Below are 17,778 nucleotides of genomic sequence, written 5' to 3'. Positions count from 1 at the left end.
GTTGTTCAAGATTACGCACTGCCACATGTCCAGACAAACAGGGGGCGCACGAACAGCACGTCTGGACTTCTTGCCGACCGTTTTTATTACTCTCTGCTTTATTCAGCGACCGAGTACAGTTGCATGTGTTCAAAAGACGTAGTCTTTAATCGCCCCAGTCGAACAACCGACGTTACGAAAATGGGGCCACACGGAAATGGGGCCACGTTTTTCAATTCGTGGAGAAAGTATGTCATTTGCCAAAGTGAATGCCGGTATAAAAGCGCAAAAAGGTTGAAGCTTACTTCGTTAGCAGAGGTTCTTCCGAGGGACGCCTACTGATCTTCTTTGCTACTTCCACACTCTCCCTCACAATGACCAGCTCTCAAACCGATCGGCTTTTTATTGTGATGAACCTTTCAGCAGCTTCTGCTGTCATACGCGTTCTTAGTGGCCTGGCATCGAGACCGAATGGTGGCTAAATTTCCGCTACGCGCCTACTGAGATGCAGTGCACATTGTTTACTTTCGCCACATCTTCGTACAACTCTTTGGGTGTGGCGTTAAAAACTAATTTGCCGAACCACATGCAAGGATGCCACTACTTAACTTTCGTATTTGCATCCTGGCTATAGAAATGATGATGATGAATAAATCTTCATTTGCCAAGCTGGTGCAGATGTTAGGGCACACGCCCGGTGGGGGGCTTCCCTATTCCGGGATACCCTGAGCTCGGCTGGCGGTCCAGGCCCTCTTCACCAGTTCACGCTAGATCCCAAGGTCCGGGCTCGTCATTAATCACTTAAAAGACGTTTCAAGATAGCGCGCTGAACACATTGACATGAATAGTATTGCATTGTAAACCATTACAAAACCGTTATTCTCAATCATCACAAAAATTACAACTTCCACTATATAAAAGAATAAAGATTTTGCTTAAATTTTGTGCCGATTGATTGATTGTGCGGTTTCAGACGCCGACGTATTAAGCGATAAGGTGCGTTGCAGTGAAGGGCTGCAATTAATTTTGGTCACCTGGGGATCTTCAACGTGCGCCGAAATCTCGAACGCACGGGGTTTTCGCTTTTCGCCTCCATCAGAAAAGCGGCCGCCGCGGCCGGGAATAGCACCGGCGTCCAAATTCTGTGTCGAAATTTCTATTAAGAAAAAAAAAGTGGTTGTGGCATGGTTCACTCGACAACGATTGAAAACAAAACACAAAACAGGCGCTGCACAGAATGAGGGAGTTCACACGATTTGCAAAAATGTTATGTCGTGGGTTTCATACACTATGCTTTGTCATATCGTAGACGACCCGTACTCAGTTCATCAATAATTTTTAAATGTGCAGAGTACTTTGGGGGCAAGGCTAGCGTCACTAGGCCAGACTTGTAGTCGTAGCTCGTCCGGGGTCACGGTATAAAGCCCCTATCCACCATAGTAACCCGTGACTCGTGTGCAGCGCGACTAACCCTAACAGAGGCATAGAAAAGATCACCTCTTGGCAGGCATCGAACCTGCGTCCCTCGCGTTAAGAAGCCGATGTCAATGACATAGCGCCACAGTGGTACGGGTTCCTCATATGCAAAGTGTTTGTAATGATCTTTCCGCTGCGCCGTTGACACTAAGGCTACCGTTGCTATGCCGCAAATAAGTATACAATACCATAAAATACGAAAAAAATCGCAGTCAGCGCATTATTACCTGATATAATGAAAACACAATCCAGGGTGTCGTTATACGCTTTAGGGGGGCTGTAGCGCCCTCTGTTAACTACTTTGGGCACCAACGCCAGGCTGATTATGAACCTAGTCAAAATAGGGCGCCGCCGTCCCTTTCGTTAATCACTGCTGCAGATTTCACTTTGACAGATTTCACTCTGAGTGGAACTGCTTTAATGTTTTGGTCCTACCTTTACTTAATCCTTGGTGAGTACTGTTTATTTGTTAAAATCATAAGCTGTATATCATACGTACGCAACAATAAATAATGGTTTCCGCGAATTGGAATGCTCCAAATCTTACGCATTTCTAACCTCTCCAAGGGCGGTCATTAGTCTTTCCACTGGAATAATGGAGTAAGTGTTTCATAGCTCACGAAATCTTCTTAAAACGCTTCAATATACGAAATTAAAATAGCGTTGAAAGCGCAAACTTTTATTGTGTAATTATTATTAAACGTACGGTAACCACCAAGCGTCCTTACGTGGAAGCTGCGAGCATTTGCGAAAGAAACAACAAGGATGGCTGCTGAGCGAATCAGTACGCATTGATAATAACAGCTCCCAAGAAATATTAATATCAGGGATACAAATCGGGGTTTGGGAAACACGGCATTTTTAATCGAAACGTTTTTCCATTTTGATAGCTTCTCAATCGTGCGGGTGCATATTTTTAGATAGGAGTTTTTACAGGGCATGGGCACATCTAGGACGAAGTTAATCGGGCATTACATTGCGTTGACTCGTTTAATGCTACCAAAAAATCTTTCCGAAGACCTCGTTACAAGGAATAACGAAACGCGTCTTGTCACGTACAGTAGTACACCCGCTTCAAAATGCCGGTGCTCCTGAATGCGAAAACGCAATGCAAACGACAGGGGCCCATGTTTACCAAATACTCACACATCGCAGCCCTCTGGTTTGTCAGCACACTCGTTAAGTAGGTTCATATTTTCTTGTATCCAACAAAAAAAAAAGACATGTAACAACGTTACTGGACAATCAGATGCCAACACCCTATACAGACGCTTTGGCAGCAACGCAAAATAGGGCAAATTGGAGTACGAAGCCCGCCCGATTTTTTCATCTTTCGTTAGAAGGACGAACATTTCATTGGTTTAATAAATAGGGTTGCGAAAAGAAACATGTCCGAAGGACCACGAATTTTAATGGTGCTTACAAAACATTCTAATCTTTGTGATGCAATTGCGTAAATTTAGCTGTTTTTTGATTGAAGGCAAATTATTACTTTAAGCAAGTGAAAAGGCGAAATATGCACGATGTATATATTATATTACTTGATTTGTTTCCACACGTTGTACGACAGAATTTCATAAAGCACCTTCGCAATTGTTTAAAGCTTGGCTGTTGTGCGTGCTCTACAGTAGTAGGGGATGTACAACTATTTGCCGTAATTTCTCGCTTTCTCTAGATTGCCCACACGTGCTACTTATGAATTCGTTGCCGTAACGCAAAGACGAGACGTATACGTCATTACAGTAAAAGTCTTTTTTTTTTGCGTTGGGCTACGTTACGCGCTACGTAATAAAACACTTTTGCAACTTCATTGATACCTTGAAGTGCAGAGGTGCGCTGCCTGACACGAAACGTAGGACAGGGTTAATACCACAAAAACAGACAAGGTGAGGCGCAAACTATCAACTGTTTATTATCTTGTGAAGGGGGGCGGTTATATATGACGGAAATGAAGAACATGCACGAAAAAATAACAATAAAACGCTACACGTGACTTGATATCTATTCCTCATTTAGGAAACTTATTTCACGCGCCGAAAGCCGGATTGAAGGGGCGCTAACGCAATCTCCCTCCACTCCTGACAACATTGCATATGCTTCGTATATCTCGCGGGTAATCCTGTCTCTGGAGCGGAACAAAATGGTTGTCCCCTCAAAATCGGGCGAACATTTCTTCTCGCACTTGATACGAAAGAGCAGCAAGTTTGGGAATACCGCAGTAATTAGTTTGCGTGTACGCGTCTTTTTTTTCAGTTCGCCTCATTAGGTAACCGCTGAAACGTTTGGTTTACAAAAAAAAATATATATTAATATTTACAGCGAAGCTATTTTGCAAGTCGCTTTTTTTTTCGTGTCCGCAGTTTGAAATACCAAGAAATTGCCGAGCGCGCGCACGTCAGCGCGGGCATCGCGGTGACCGCCCGGTAGTTAAGGAAACCACAAAAATTCTTAGCACTCGTGTGACCGTGCCTCACGACGACGGCCCGGCGTCCCCTGCGCACGTTTGTCAACCCAAGGATACCCACTTAGGGAGATTGGCCAAGAAATGCGTCGGCCGTCCTGAAGTTAAAAAAACAAAGAAAGTGCCGAACGCTCGTGTACGTCCCGACCACCGCCCAGAGTCGCCAGAGCACGTTTGCCAAGTCAAGCATACCGAGTTCAAGATTGGCAAAAAAACTCCAACGTACCCGTAAAAGTGGCAGCACTTGCTCGGAACGAGAAAGACACGTCATAGCGTAAGCCCCTTCAAGGTGATGTCCGGTGATTATTGCTTCCAAAAAACGAAAGAAGCTCACACTTATAGCAACAATTATGGAGTAAAGGTCTATGGCACTGCAAAGAAGGAGCAAATAGGCTGCAGTCGTTGACTTAAACTTTCGTAATGGTCGTGAACGTTGCGTATAGCTTCACTACCTTCAAGTCTTTGCGTTAGTGTGAGCTTCTTTCGATTTTTCATCTAAGTTTCTATGAACAAGAGATAGAAAAAGTTGACCCTTTGAAGCAAATTCATTGGGCGGTAGGTGCCTGTTTGTTGGTGTTAGATATTTAATTAATGAACAAGAAGAGACAAGAAGAGAGCAGAGTGGATCAGGAAACAAACGCGGAATAAGGACATGTTAGTAGAAATCAAGAAGAAGAAATAGGTGGGGACAGGGCATGTAATGCGAAGGCATGATAACCATTGGTCAGTATGGGTAACAGAGTGGATCCCTAGAGAAGGCAAGCGTGGCAGAGGGCGGCAGAAAGGTATATGGGTAGATGAGATCAGGAAGTTTGCGGGGACAAATTGGTCGCAGTTAGCACAGCACCGGGGTAATTGGAGATTAATGGAAGAGGCGCTTGCCCTGAAGTTGGCATAGATAGGCTGTGATGATGAGGAGCTATTTAATTTAGGAGGGGAGGAGGAGGGCCTTTTTGGGGGAAGTCGTCTTGATTGGTGTAGCAGGATGGGAGCTCTTGAATGGGGAAGATCTTGATCTCGGGATAGATTTTCAAGAAGAAGCGGGGCTATAATGTTTAGGGGTTGGTGTTAGGAACAGGGTAGAAAGCGCTTCGTTTGATTCACATCTAAATACCGATTCTCACTGCGAGCACGTGCGTCATATCAGTCTCACCAATTAAAATGTCGCAGTGTGTACGTTCATTCACAGGAGAAACAAAACAGCAAAAAGTGGAAGGATATTGGTATTGTTACGAGGCGGCAGAAAAAAATGGCCCGAACGACGGTTAAGGATGATGAGCAATCTCTTCACAATATTATACAAGGTGATGCTAGACTGCCCATTATACTCACGGCAAAGACGTGAACTTTTACACAAACTCCCATTGGAGAACCGTCGTGTGGTGTGTTTAGAATCTTTACTAGGACCATGGCCTGATGCGGGGCTTCAAAATAAGGTTGTTAGTGCCCTGAATGTGTTTTTTACCTCAACAGGAATAGTGACAAAGTATTAGGTGACATATTAGATTTTTGTCGTGACTCAGTGACCACCAACCCAGGAGGACATTTTACAGACAACTTTTAGTACTCATGAAAGTGTGGTGCACAGTGGAATAGTATAGCCGGGTCTACGACCCTGTATTGGTGAACTGGAGTAGCCGGGAGCAGATCCGCTTCCAACCTCTCCACTCAATAAACCAGTTAAACCACCACCCACTATCTCGTCGTCGTCGATGGCAGGCCAAGGCGCCATGGGTATTGTCCAATATGTCCCTTGACGATATCTTAGTTGGCACAATATCTTATACGCGGAAACTTTAGTGCCTAAACCTCTAAATTGAAAAACGAGCATGACGGCCCAGCAAAATCAATCAGGCACAAATAATGACAATTTTGTGTAACTTTCAAACAGGTAACAGAGGAAACGGATAGTAACATTACCGATCAAGGCGCAACTTCAGGCATACTAATTGTATATTTAGGATACGTTGTGCGTAATCAACGCTGCGTTTAATATTTGCCTCAAGTTCAGCAGAAGCTGAAAAGGCTATAGTTCTCGTTCTTTTTTATTTGGCCTTGATGCGGATCGCGTCTGAAGAATGTATGCAAACCTGGTTGAGTAGAAGACCGGACCTAAACGTAGGACAGGACCTAGACGCAGAGGAACGATGCAGTGAAGCTTTTCCGACCTTTACACCATAGCGTCACTGACCACATGAACATTAACTTGTGGCGTTTTTAATGTGTTTTCCTCTGGAAGTCCAGAGAAAAAGTGTCCAGAGAAAAAGTCCAGAGAAAAAGTGGGAAATGAAAGAGGTACCGTATGGCGTTAAAGGAACACTCAAGAGTAGAAACAAGTTGGTCGGCATTGGTAGATTACGGTGGCGAGAATCCAAATACACCATTATCGGAACTAACAGTTGTTTAATAAGGCAGAAATTGTCAGAAATATGAAAACGCGTGCCGACACCCGGTACGCTTTTGGGTACTACAGTTTGTGACGTCACAGATGGGCTAAATGACGGGAGCTCATTGAAGACGCACCTATGATTTTTTTTCTCAAATAAACAATTGCTAACTGGTCGAGCACGTGAAATATATGTAAATGTAAAGATGAGCTTCCGGTGAGTGGAACTTATTTAAAAACACAGACTACAGCTTTTATACAGTGCTAGGGAAGTGGGCTGCTTACTTCCCTATTCAGTCAACCATTATAGTTTCAGTTGCATTGAGAAAAAGAAGTCGTGCGAAAATAGCGAGGTCCATTACTTGGCATGGTGAACGCTTGAGCATCTGCAAGCAACATCTCCGGCAGGAAGCGGATAATGTATCTTTATTAAAAGCGGCAAAAAGAACGTTAAGCGACCCTTGAGCTTCCAATCTCCCGCCCTTGGATGTGCCCGCTGTAAAGATAGAGTGCATGTGAAGTGTGTGACCTGGCCAGATGAAGAGCTGACCGTGCTGGAGTGGTGGGAGCGGCGGTTTGCCAGCAAAAAGTGTGAGTGTAGCGCCGCTGCTCTTAAAGGAGCCATGAAGAGAAAATACAACTTCGTTTAATTTGAAAGAACTAGGATTCAGTATCTCACTCAGCTCCATTAGAGCCACAAAAGACGTTTTTTTAACGAAAAAAAAGCAAGAAGTATTTAAAAACTTTCAAATTTTGCGCCACACTGACGTGTTATGAGCAAGAATGACGTCACACGGGCCAACAATAAAACATAATTTTCAGTGCGTTAACTGCACATTAGCATTGAAGTGATGCAGTCAAATGGAACTAGAGGTCCCATTACAGACGTCCAGTCATGTGTCGTCGCGACAGGTCAGTTAGGCGGCCGCCAATCGCACAAACAAGGTTCCGTGACGTCATAGAAAAGTTGCTGGAAATCGGCTAGGGGGTCGCCACGGCTTCACACGTTTTCTTTAATATCTCCGTTATTTGTTCGAAGATTGCGATGATAGTGGTATCATTGTTATCGGGACTAAGCAGTCTTTCTGTTAAACCCAACTTGTATTTTGTCTTCATGGCTCCTTTAAGACTACCCACGGCATCAGCTCGACCGACGGAGCCTCGGCGCATTCCTCAAGCAAACGGGGCGCGCCGACGGCGGTGCCCACTCCGTCCCCTCCGCCGGGGTCACTGACCCAACCGGTCGAGCGGGCTCCCCCGTGCGACCTTGAGCAGGCTGCCCCGCCCGGCCTTCCCCTCCGCGCACTCGAGGGAATCTCCACCGACGCCCAGCGCCCCGCGTACATAGAAACTGAGCACAGAGGCCCTGATCCTTAAATTTTATCCAATGAGCCCACTGGTACTGAATAACGGCCGGCACGTACAGCTCCCACGTGAACCGAAGTCGTAAGCCGTAACAGCCAGAGGCGCCTCCAACGACAGCAGTCCCAACTTCTTGGTCCACCCTCTTACCAGCAACCCAGATCCTCACCGAATGGCACCACTCCGCATCATCATACCAAATCGGACAAGCGCTACCTCACCAACCGCGATTGCCACCTCTCCCGCGTGGTGATTACAAAGTGGCATCATCATCTGGCATCATCTAGCATCATCAAATTGTGGAGAACGCATATACAATTGCGTCAGAGCCTTTTTGGCTGATAGGACATCCACCGTAGCGTTAGGTGAGCACCGCTCACCACCTTTTCTATTGACTAAAAGAGGAACGCCCCAGGGCTCAGTTCTATTTCTGATAGTCTTCAACGCGGCCATGGCCAAGCTGTCTCCTCTACTCAACACAATACCGGAGCTTCGCCACACGGTGTACGCGGGCGATGTAACCATGTGGCAACACGCGAATCTGACGGCCAAATACAGGACGCCCTGCAAAAGGCAGGAAATGTAGTTCTGAACTGGAAGGCCTGTCTTGCGCAGCGGAGAATTTGGGGATTCTTGTGCTACCTCCCCGATTGCGACCAGTAACCAAGCCAGAAATCTCCACATACCTTACCTGTAATTTATTGATCCCCTGCGTCGACCGAGTACGAGTCCGAGGTCTCAATATACAGTCTAACGGCCACGCTACGCACACAGTTCAACTCCTGAAAACAAAAATCACGCAAATCACGCGCATGATCCGTCGCATCTCCAGCCGAAACACCGGCCTCAAGGAAACAGACACCCTCCGCATTGTTCAATTCCTACTCATCAGCTGCCTTGCCTACCATGTCCTTTTCCCCAGTTTGATGCGTTCCGAACTCTAGCGCTTCAGCACTACCTTACGGACGGGAATCAAAGCTGCCCTGGGACTTCCACCCTAATACTTCTACACAACACCTCCTTCCATTAGGTGTCCACAACACGATAGAGTAAATATTGAGGCACAACGAGCTGGTCAGATTATCTGCCTTAGCACCACCCGCCCCGGTCGTCATGTGCTCGCCCGCCTAGGATACCCTGCGCGGTCATCACTTCTCCCACCAAACCTTGTGGCTCTCGCCCCTGTCCTTCGTGCACGTTTAGAAGTTGCCCCACTCCCCAAGAACATACACGCGAAGATCAACCAGGGCAGACGCCGCGCCCGAGCCGAAGTGCTAGCCCACCAGTACGGCCATGACCTACATGTGATTTACACGGACGCAGCCAGTTACCCAGCCAACCTCAACGCTAAAGGGGCAGTGGCCTCTGCAGTTGCTGGCGATGCCCAAACACCACGCTCGGTGCACACCGATTCCATCAGATGGATGAGGAGGTAGCCATAGCATTGGCTGCGTCCCACATCACCACCGCACGACCCGAGGAAGCTGACGACCACGATATCTGGTGGGCAATTATAACAGCCTCACAAGCCACCTGCCGTGCATATTTTTCTGGAATCCTCTCAATCTAAGCAAACAGCATTCTTAGACACTCCGATTCATCAACGCTTCCCTTCATTTGTAACGTCTGGACCGCTTGCCATGCCTTCCTTCCTGGAAATGAGCACGCACACGCGCTAGTCCGAGAAATGACCCACCGGGCGTCAGAGAAAGTGAACAGACAGATCCAGGGTGACTCCAAGACATCAGACTCCATCATCCCATTACACGAACCTCTCAACTATACACTCACATTCGCCAACTACCGCACACAAAGAAAAACATTACCTCCACCCTAGCACTCCCTATTCCGCCCCGACGCAACGTCATGGCGGCAGCTCCAGACACACACGTTCCTAAACTTATACCACAAACACCTCTTTTTTTCCCACCAACACCCAAACGACTGCCCGGCTTGCAACAGCTCCACCTCCACCCTTTACCACTCTGTATGGGAGTGTACGCATCCACCAGATGGGCTCACCTCTATACGCATCCCCCCTTCCTCTTGGGAGGCTGATCTGTTCAGCACTGCCCGGCAAGACCAGGAGCAGCTGATCGAGCAGGCCCACCGGATAGCGTCCGCCATTGGAGTCCTGGTTTGAAGACCTCACTCATCAAGGCTGCTCTTCCACCACCAAATGAGCACCACCACCACCTCCCGTCCTCTGCATGGAGCTGCTGCTATCGGCAAAGAATGTCCGCGCCCCCTTCGAAACTTATCGCCCGTAAAAGGTACAGTACTTGCTCCGGCTTGTTAGCTTACGGAGCCGACCTTGTGCTCTTCCCTTCGCCACGAGCCGCTGTTGTTAATCTGTAAAGCGCACGTCGCTCTGCCATTGATATTGCCGCGAACCATACATTGGGTTTGTTTATTTGTGTTTTGCTTTTACCGCCCGGCTGCGCCGGTCTGTGTTATCTCTGCGCCAAGGGAAGCGCGTGTTCCATTCTTTCTTTCTGTGCCGCATGTGTTATCTGTTGTGATAGGGAGAGCATTCCGATCTAACGTGAACAGCCCAGAATAATCTTCTTGGATCTACTATGTTCTCGATGCGAATCGACGTTTCGAGAACCACGCGCGCCAAAAGATAAAAAGCCTGCAGTGCGGACGCCGGGGCATTCGATTCGACGACACTCGCCTGTGCAAGTCACTTTGTTGACCGCTGCTTCGCCGCCTCTGTATTCTTTTCAGTTGTTAGGGGAGCACAAGTTCGCTCCAATAAACTTGTTTCTCCTGCAAGACAACTGCGTCGTCCTTGGCTTCGTGACATCTGGTGGAGGTGCTGGGTACGCACCCTTCATGCCCACTGCAACCTCGGGAAGCCGCCAAGCCAGTCCAACAAGAGCCAGCCTCCGCCTGCAAGATTTTCCACCCGAGTTCGGTTTGATGCCAGAAGGGCCCAAGAGAAGGAACGCTGCAACCAACACCATGGTACAAGAAACAACGTCGCCAATCATGCTGCAGCAGCCCCGGGAACCGCCATCGTTCCGGGGAGCCCCCGCTGAAGATCCAGAGGAATGGTTGGAGAAGCTGGAGCGCGTGCGGATCTTCAACAGGTGGGACGATGAAGAAACCTTCCGGCATGTTTTCTTTTACTTGGAGGATGCAGCCCGAACTTGGTTTGAAAACCACGAGAGCGTCTTGACCGACTGGACGCAATTCAAAAGCGAGTTCCTTAAGACCTTCACGACCGTGGTGAGAAAAGAACGAGCTGCGATTTTACTGGAAACTCGAACGCAACACCCGAACGAAGGAGTCGTAATCTTCGTCGAGGAAATGAAGCGACTTTTCCGCCGTGCGGACCCAGGAATGACGGAAGAAAAGAAACTACGGTTTCTGATGAGAGGTGTGAAGCAAGAGCTCTTCGCGTGCCTTGTTCGCAACCCCCCCAAGACCGTGTCCGAATTCGCGTCTGAGGCCGCCGCGATGGAGAAGACGCTCGAAATCCGAACGAGGCAGTACGACCGCCCAATCAATGCGCTGGTTTCGGAGACGCTTGGTGCCAGCGCTATCAACTCCGACTCACTACGCGACACTATCCGCGAAATAGTGAGGGAGGAGCTGCGGAAACTGCTCCCGACGCCGCCGCAACCACAAGTCGCTTCTCTTACCGACGTCATTAGAGAAGAAGTGCAGCAAGCGCTGGGAACTTCAACGACGCCAGTAGCACCTCGCGAGCCGCAAGCCATGACCTACGCGGCTGCTGTACATCGCCCTCGCCCACCTGCACCCTATCGTCACGAGGCTCCGTACCGTCGTCCCCTCTCGCCGGCCCGACCACCTGCGGCGCAACCCCCTGCCCCAAGGAAGACCGACGTGTGGCGAACGTCCGACAATCGTCCGCTGTGCTACCACTGCGGAGAGGCCGACCACGTCTACCGTCGCTGCCCCTACAGGAGGCTCGGTTTGCGAGGGTTCTCCGTCGACGCACCCCGCCCCCGAACTGGCCAGCGCCCATCGGAGATCGAAGAGTACCTGTCCAACACCAGCCGTCGACCTGCCCGTTTCAACCGTTCGCCGTCACCCTACCCATACCAGTCGCCGAACCGCCGTAGCAATGCTGAGTTCTCACGTGGAAGGTCCCCCAGCCCACGCGGGGGAAACTAAAAGCAGCAACTTCTGGAGGTAAAGTTGCACGATCGTGGAAAAATGAAAACCCTCCAACGACGCAACGACTCGCTGAAGACAGTGATTCACGACATGCCCTCATCCCGACGACCCGACCTAACCCTGACGAGACTCCCGAACACGACGACAGCTACACGGCGCGACGCGTACCCGACCTGACCGAGACGTCCGTTGAGAAGACGACGACAACGACGATGCACAGTGCCCGACCATCAACACGTACAAGCAGAGATACGACGCCCCGACGAACCCGGAACTCGAGGACGACTGCATCTGACGTCAAGGTGTCCATCGACGGCTTTGACGTAGTCGCCCTCGTAGACACGGGAGCTGACTATTCGGTAATGAGCGGACCATTTGCGTCTAAACTGAAGAAAGTTATGACCAGATGGGACGGTCCGCACATACGCACAGCAGGAGGCCACCTCGTGACGCCAAGTGGAACGTGCACATCGCGCGTCACCATAGACGGCACAACGTACCCTGCGGCGTTCGTCGTTCTGCCTAACTGCTCCCGCGACGTGATTCTCGGAATGGACTTTTTGACGGACAACGGCGCAATAATTGATCTGCAGACCAAGTCGATAACATTTTCCTCCAATCACTCCACGACGCCGCAGCCGAACCCCGATCACCGTGCTGCTGTCAGGATCGCCGACGATCACATCACCCTGCCACCCCGCGCAAGCTTGATGATCGCCGTCTACTGTGCGGATGCTGCTTCTGACATCGACGCTATCGTAGAGAGTGATCGAAGGTTGCTTCTCGACCGCGGTGTCTCCGTCGCAAGAGGCATTGCGCACTTCAAGCAACGCCAATCTCACGTTTTGGTCACTAATTTCACCGAAGAGTACCAGCATTTAAACAAGGGAGCTGCAATTGCGTTCCTCGATGAAACGCAAGAAGCAAGTGATGTGATCGCAGTCGCCGACTTTGAACGCACACCCGTAGAAACATTCAAGCTCCCGCAGCCATTCGACGTGAATCCGGCGCTACCGCAAGAACAACGGAAAAAATTATTGGCTTTGCTGCGTCGCTATAGCGAATGTTTTTCGTCGAGCGCAAAACTACGTCAGACCCCTCTAGCGAAGCACCGAATAATAACCGAAGATGGAGCCCGACCTACCCGACAGTCACCGTACCGCGTCTCTTCACACGAACGCGAAGCCATCCGGACTCAAGTCGACGACATGCTGAGCGATGACATTATACAGCCATCGAAAAGCCCCTGGGCTGCGCCCGTCGTACTCGTAAAGAAAAAAGACGGCACATTAAGGTTTTGCGTTGACTACCGGCGACTGAACAAAATCACGAAAAAGGACGTGTACCCCCTCCCCCGAATCGACGACGCCCTCGACCACCTCTGCCACGCGAAGTACTTCTCATCGATGGACCTGAAGACCGGCTACTGGCAAATTGAAGTGGACGAGAGAGACCGAGAGAAGACTGCATTTATAACCCCAGACGGCCTATACGAGTTCAAGGTGATGCCGTTTGGGCTGTGCACAGCACCAGCGACGTTTCAAAGAGTCATGGACACTGTGCTAGCTGGCCTTAAGTGGCACACCTGCCTCGTATACCTCGACGACGTAGTGGTATTCGCCCGGACTTTCGACGAACACCTTGCAAGGTTGGAGTCTGTACTCGAGGCCATTCGTACGTCGGGGTTGACGCTGAAGCCTGAAAAGTGCCGTTTCGCATACGGGGAACTCAAGTTCTTGGGCCACGTCGTCAACGCCGCGGGAGTCCTACCTGACCCGGCAAAAACTACAGCCATTGCGAACTTCCCAAGGCCGAAAGACAAGAAGGGCGTGCGGAGATTTCTCGGGCTGTGCGCATACTACCGGCGCTTCGTCGCAAACTTCGCACGCATTGCAGAGCCACTCACGCGCTTGACGAAAGATAGCACCCCTTTCAGGTGGGAAAACGACCAAGAAAAAGCATTCGGCGAGCTGCAAAAACGACTGCAAAGCCCGCCCGTGCTCGCTCATTTCGACGGAAATGCCGAAACGGAAATGCATACGGACGCCAGTGATATAGGCTTGGGTGCCGTCCTTGTCCAAAAGCAAAGCGGCTGCGAAAGGGTAATCGCCTATGCTAGCCGTGGTCTGTCGAAGGAGGAGAAAAACTATTCTGCCTCTGAGAAAGAGTGCCTGGCTATTATATGGGCGATTTCAAAATTTCGCCCATACGTGTATGGAAGGCCATTCAAGGTTGTAACAGACCACCATGCGCTGTGTTGGCTCGCCAATTTGAAGGACCCCTCTGGCCGTCTTGGGCGGTGGAGCTTGCGCCTGCAGGAGTTCGACGTTACAGTCGTTTATAAATCCGGCAGGAAACACTCCGACGCCGACTGCCTGTCCCGCGCCCCCGTCGACCCACCACCACAAGACTCTGATGAAGACAGCGCGTTCTTCGGGATCGTGACGGAGAGCGACCTAGCCGCCCAGCAGCGTGCCGACCCCGACTTACGCGTCATAATCGAGTACCTCGAGGGATGCAACGTTGCCGTTCCTAGGACCTTCAAACGCAGCTTACCAGCATTCAGCCTGAGAAACTCCGTCCTTGTGAAGAAGAATTTCAGCCCCGGAACAAGAGCGAATTACCTTCTCGTCATCCCCGCGGACCTTCGTGACGAAATTTTGGAAGCGTGCCACGACGACCCGTCTTCCGGACATCTGGGCACAGCCCGCACTATTGGAAAAATCAAGGCGAGGTACTACTGGCCCGGCCTTACCTCTGACGTCACCCACTACGTCCGGAGCTGCCGTGACTGCCAGCGACGAAAAACGCCGCCGACAAGACCCGCCGGACTTCTGCAACCGATCGCCGTCCCATCGAGACCATTTCAACAGATTGGAATGGACCTTTTAGGCCCGTTCCCTACGTCACGATCACAGAACAAGTGGATTGTCGTAGCGACAGACTACATGACGCGCTACGCAGAGACCGCCGCTCTTCCGAGGGGGACTGCACAAGAAGTGGCGAAGTTCTTTATAAGCCAAGTTGTGCTGCGACATGGAGCCCCGGAAGTCCTAATCACAGACCGCGGAACGGCATTTACTGCGGAGCTGATGCAAGGAGTATTACGCTACAGCAACACGGATCACCGAAGAACGACGGCGTACCACCCCCAAACGAACGGACTAACAGAACGTCTGAACAAGACAATCGCAGATATGCTGTCAATGTACGTTGACGTTGAACATAAGACTTGGGACGAAGTGCTCCCGTATGTCACGTTTGCGTACAACACGGCTATCCAGGAGACGACACAGCTGACGCCGTTCGAGCTTGTCTACGGTAGAAGGCCGACTACGATGCTCGACGCCATGCTTCCGCACGTAGAAGACGACGACCTCAACGCCGACGTCCACGGATATCTTGAACGTGCGGAGGAGGCCCGCCAGCTCGCTCGAGTTCGTATAACGGACCAGCAGCTGGTGGATGCGGGCCGCTACAACCTCCGACGCCGAGACGCCGAGTACCAACCAGGGGATCGTGTGTGGGTTTGGACTCCCATCCGACGACGCGGACTCAGTGAGAAGCTCCTGCGACGGTATTTCGGACCCTACCAGATTCTACGACGTGTTGGCCAACTTACCTACGAAGTGATCCCCGATGGTGACTCCGGCACATCACGACGACGCACGCGGCCTGAAGTCGTCCACGTGGTTCGCTTAAAACCTTTCTACGGACGATGACGAACTTTTATTTTCATTTGTTCGGACTGTCGCTTATGTTAGCATCGGGTCGATGCACTCTTAGAGGGGGGGGTAATGCCGCGAACCATACATTGGGTTTGTTTATTTGTGTTTTGCTTTTACCGCCCGGCTGCGCCGGTCTGTGTTATCTCTGCGCCAAGGGAAGCGCGTGTTCCATTCTTTCTTTCTGTGCCGCATGTGTTATCTGTTGTGATAGGGAGAGCATTCCGATCTAACGTGAACAGCCCAGAATAATCTTCTTGGATCTACTATGTTCTCGATGCGAATCGACGTTTCGAGAACCACGCGCGCCAAAAGATAAAAAGCCTGCAGTGCGGACGCCGGGGCATTCGATTCGACGACACTCGCCTGTGCAAGTCACTTTGTTGACCGCTGCTTCGCCGCCTCTGTATTCTTTTCAGTTGTTAGGGGAGCACAAGTTCGCTCCAATAAACTTGTTTCTCCTGCAAGACAACTGCGTCGTCCTTGGCTTCGTGACAATATGATTAGGCCCGCGAGAGCGCATGCAACGACGACTAATCGACACGGCTGGCGTGCATAGAGTGTTTATTTTACGCAAGGATCGCGCGAGAGAAGATAATATGAGGTTGCTGTGATTGCCAGACGAGGTGAGGTAAATACGCCAGCTTGAACGGGGCCAGCCGGGACGCCGCGGTCGATATTCCAAACGGCGCTTGTCGCAGAAGTCTTCACTCGACGGCGGCTCGATATGATCTGGGAGGCCGGTATAGGACGGCACACCGGCCGCTATAGCTTTTTTAAGCATTTCTTATTCCATTGGGGAAAAATAATGCAACTAGAAGCTAGTCTTTTCGACCAAAGAAAAGTTGTCGCGGTCGGCCACTGCTTACACACGTAAAAGCTACCGTATGAAGCGTGACAGCGCCTAGCACCAACAGTTTACGCTCTAGACCGCACCGGTGCTTCGCTCCTACTTTGCGACGCAGTGGCTACGTGACAGAACAATGAAAGGGAAACAAGAGAGAGAAACGTCAGCTTTACTTGCTCATTTCTGAGCAAAGAACGCAGGATTCATGAGCAGACTCGCAGAGGTGTAAAAAAAGGTCCTGAAATTACTTTTCTTTCCCGACAGATGCAAATGGGAAGCTTATACCAATCGCTACCGCGCATGTTCTCACACCCACTGTGGCAAGCCCGGTCGCTCTTTGCCACACCTCATTAATTGCCGATGAAACTGAGGGATGCGTACGCCTTAAAAATGTGCACCCATAAAGTATACCGGTATAAAACAATTCACTGTATTTTCATAGCTATTTTCAATAAACGCATAACCACATGAGCCGGCTTGCTAACAGTTAGGGGTGCTCGTAGAAAACTTTGTCGTAGGCCGCATTTCAGGCCAACGTTTAAACCTTTACCAAGAACAAGTCCGCTGGCTCAGGGTTCAGCACCTTTTGTTAGGTAAATGTGGCACCGCTTGAGTCCAATCAGAATAAAAAACTAATAACATAACATAACAAAACTTTATTTCAGAAGGTGGACGCGTCGGTCAGCATGGGGAAGAAAGGAAGGTGGGGGGGGGGGGGGAGAGTTTAAATGTTACATTCTGCGGTCGACGCCTGAAGAGCGCGCGAACTCCCACAGAGAAAGCAGCGTCTGCCTTGCAGTGGCGGGTTGCAGCGGGGTTGTCCATTCCACAAGCCGCTGGACGCCGGGCGGAAGATACTGTAAACGGAGCGTTTGAAGGCCGGGACAGTCCCACAACATGTGGTGGACAGTGGGCGTGGCTCCTGTGGAGCAAGAGGTGCAGGCAACTGTGGCCACAGATGGCGCAACCTCGACGGCACGGTGGTGACGTTTTGGCACATACGCACGCCACTTGGCCAACACATCATCGGTTAGCGCGGCACCAGCCCGTGCCTTGTGCAGAAGTACTTGTGCGCCACGGGGCAATCCAACGGGCAGGGGGGCGGGGTCTGGTGGAACCAAGTTCCGCAACGACTGTTTCGACGCGTGCCGTGCTGCCGCTTTTGCTTCTGAGGGGTCGGGGTCGTGTTGTGCAAATGGGACGGGCAACGCCGGGTTGGAGCGGAGTTCAAAGTGCTCGCTCGCGCACGCGTAAGCGGTCTCGCTGCCGATTCCGCCTGCGTGTCCCGGGACGCAGTCTACCCGAACGACTATATTGCGTGTGTCTCGCAGTCTGCGACAAATGGTCTTGATGAGGTCGCAGGTGGTTCCGACGTATGGGGTTTTGCCAAGTC

This window comes from Haemaphysalis longicornis, unplaced genomic scaffold, assembly GCF_048455015.1.
Source record: "Haemaphysalis longicornis isolate Haplotype H1 unplaced genomic scaffold, Haemaphysalis longicornis Haplotype H1 scaffold_10, whole genome shotgun sequence".
Classification (NCBI taxonomy): Eukaryota; Metazoa; Arthropoda; class Arachnida; order Ixodida; family Ixodidae; genus Haemaphysalis; species Haemaphysalis longicornis.
The sequence above is the reverse complement of the archived record's forward strand: the minus strand, read 5'-3'. Positions refer to the sequence as shown.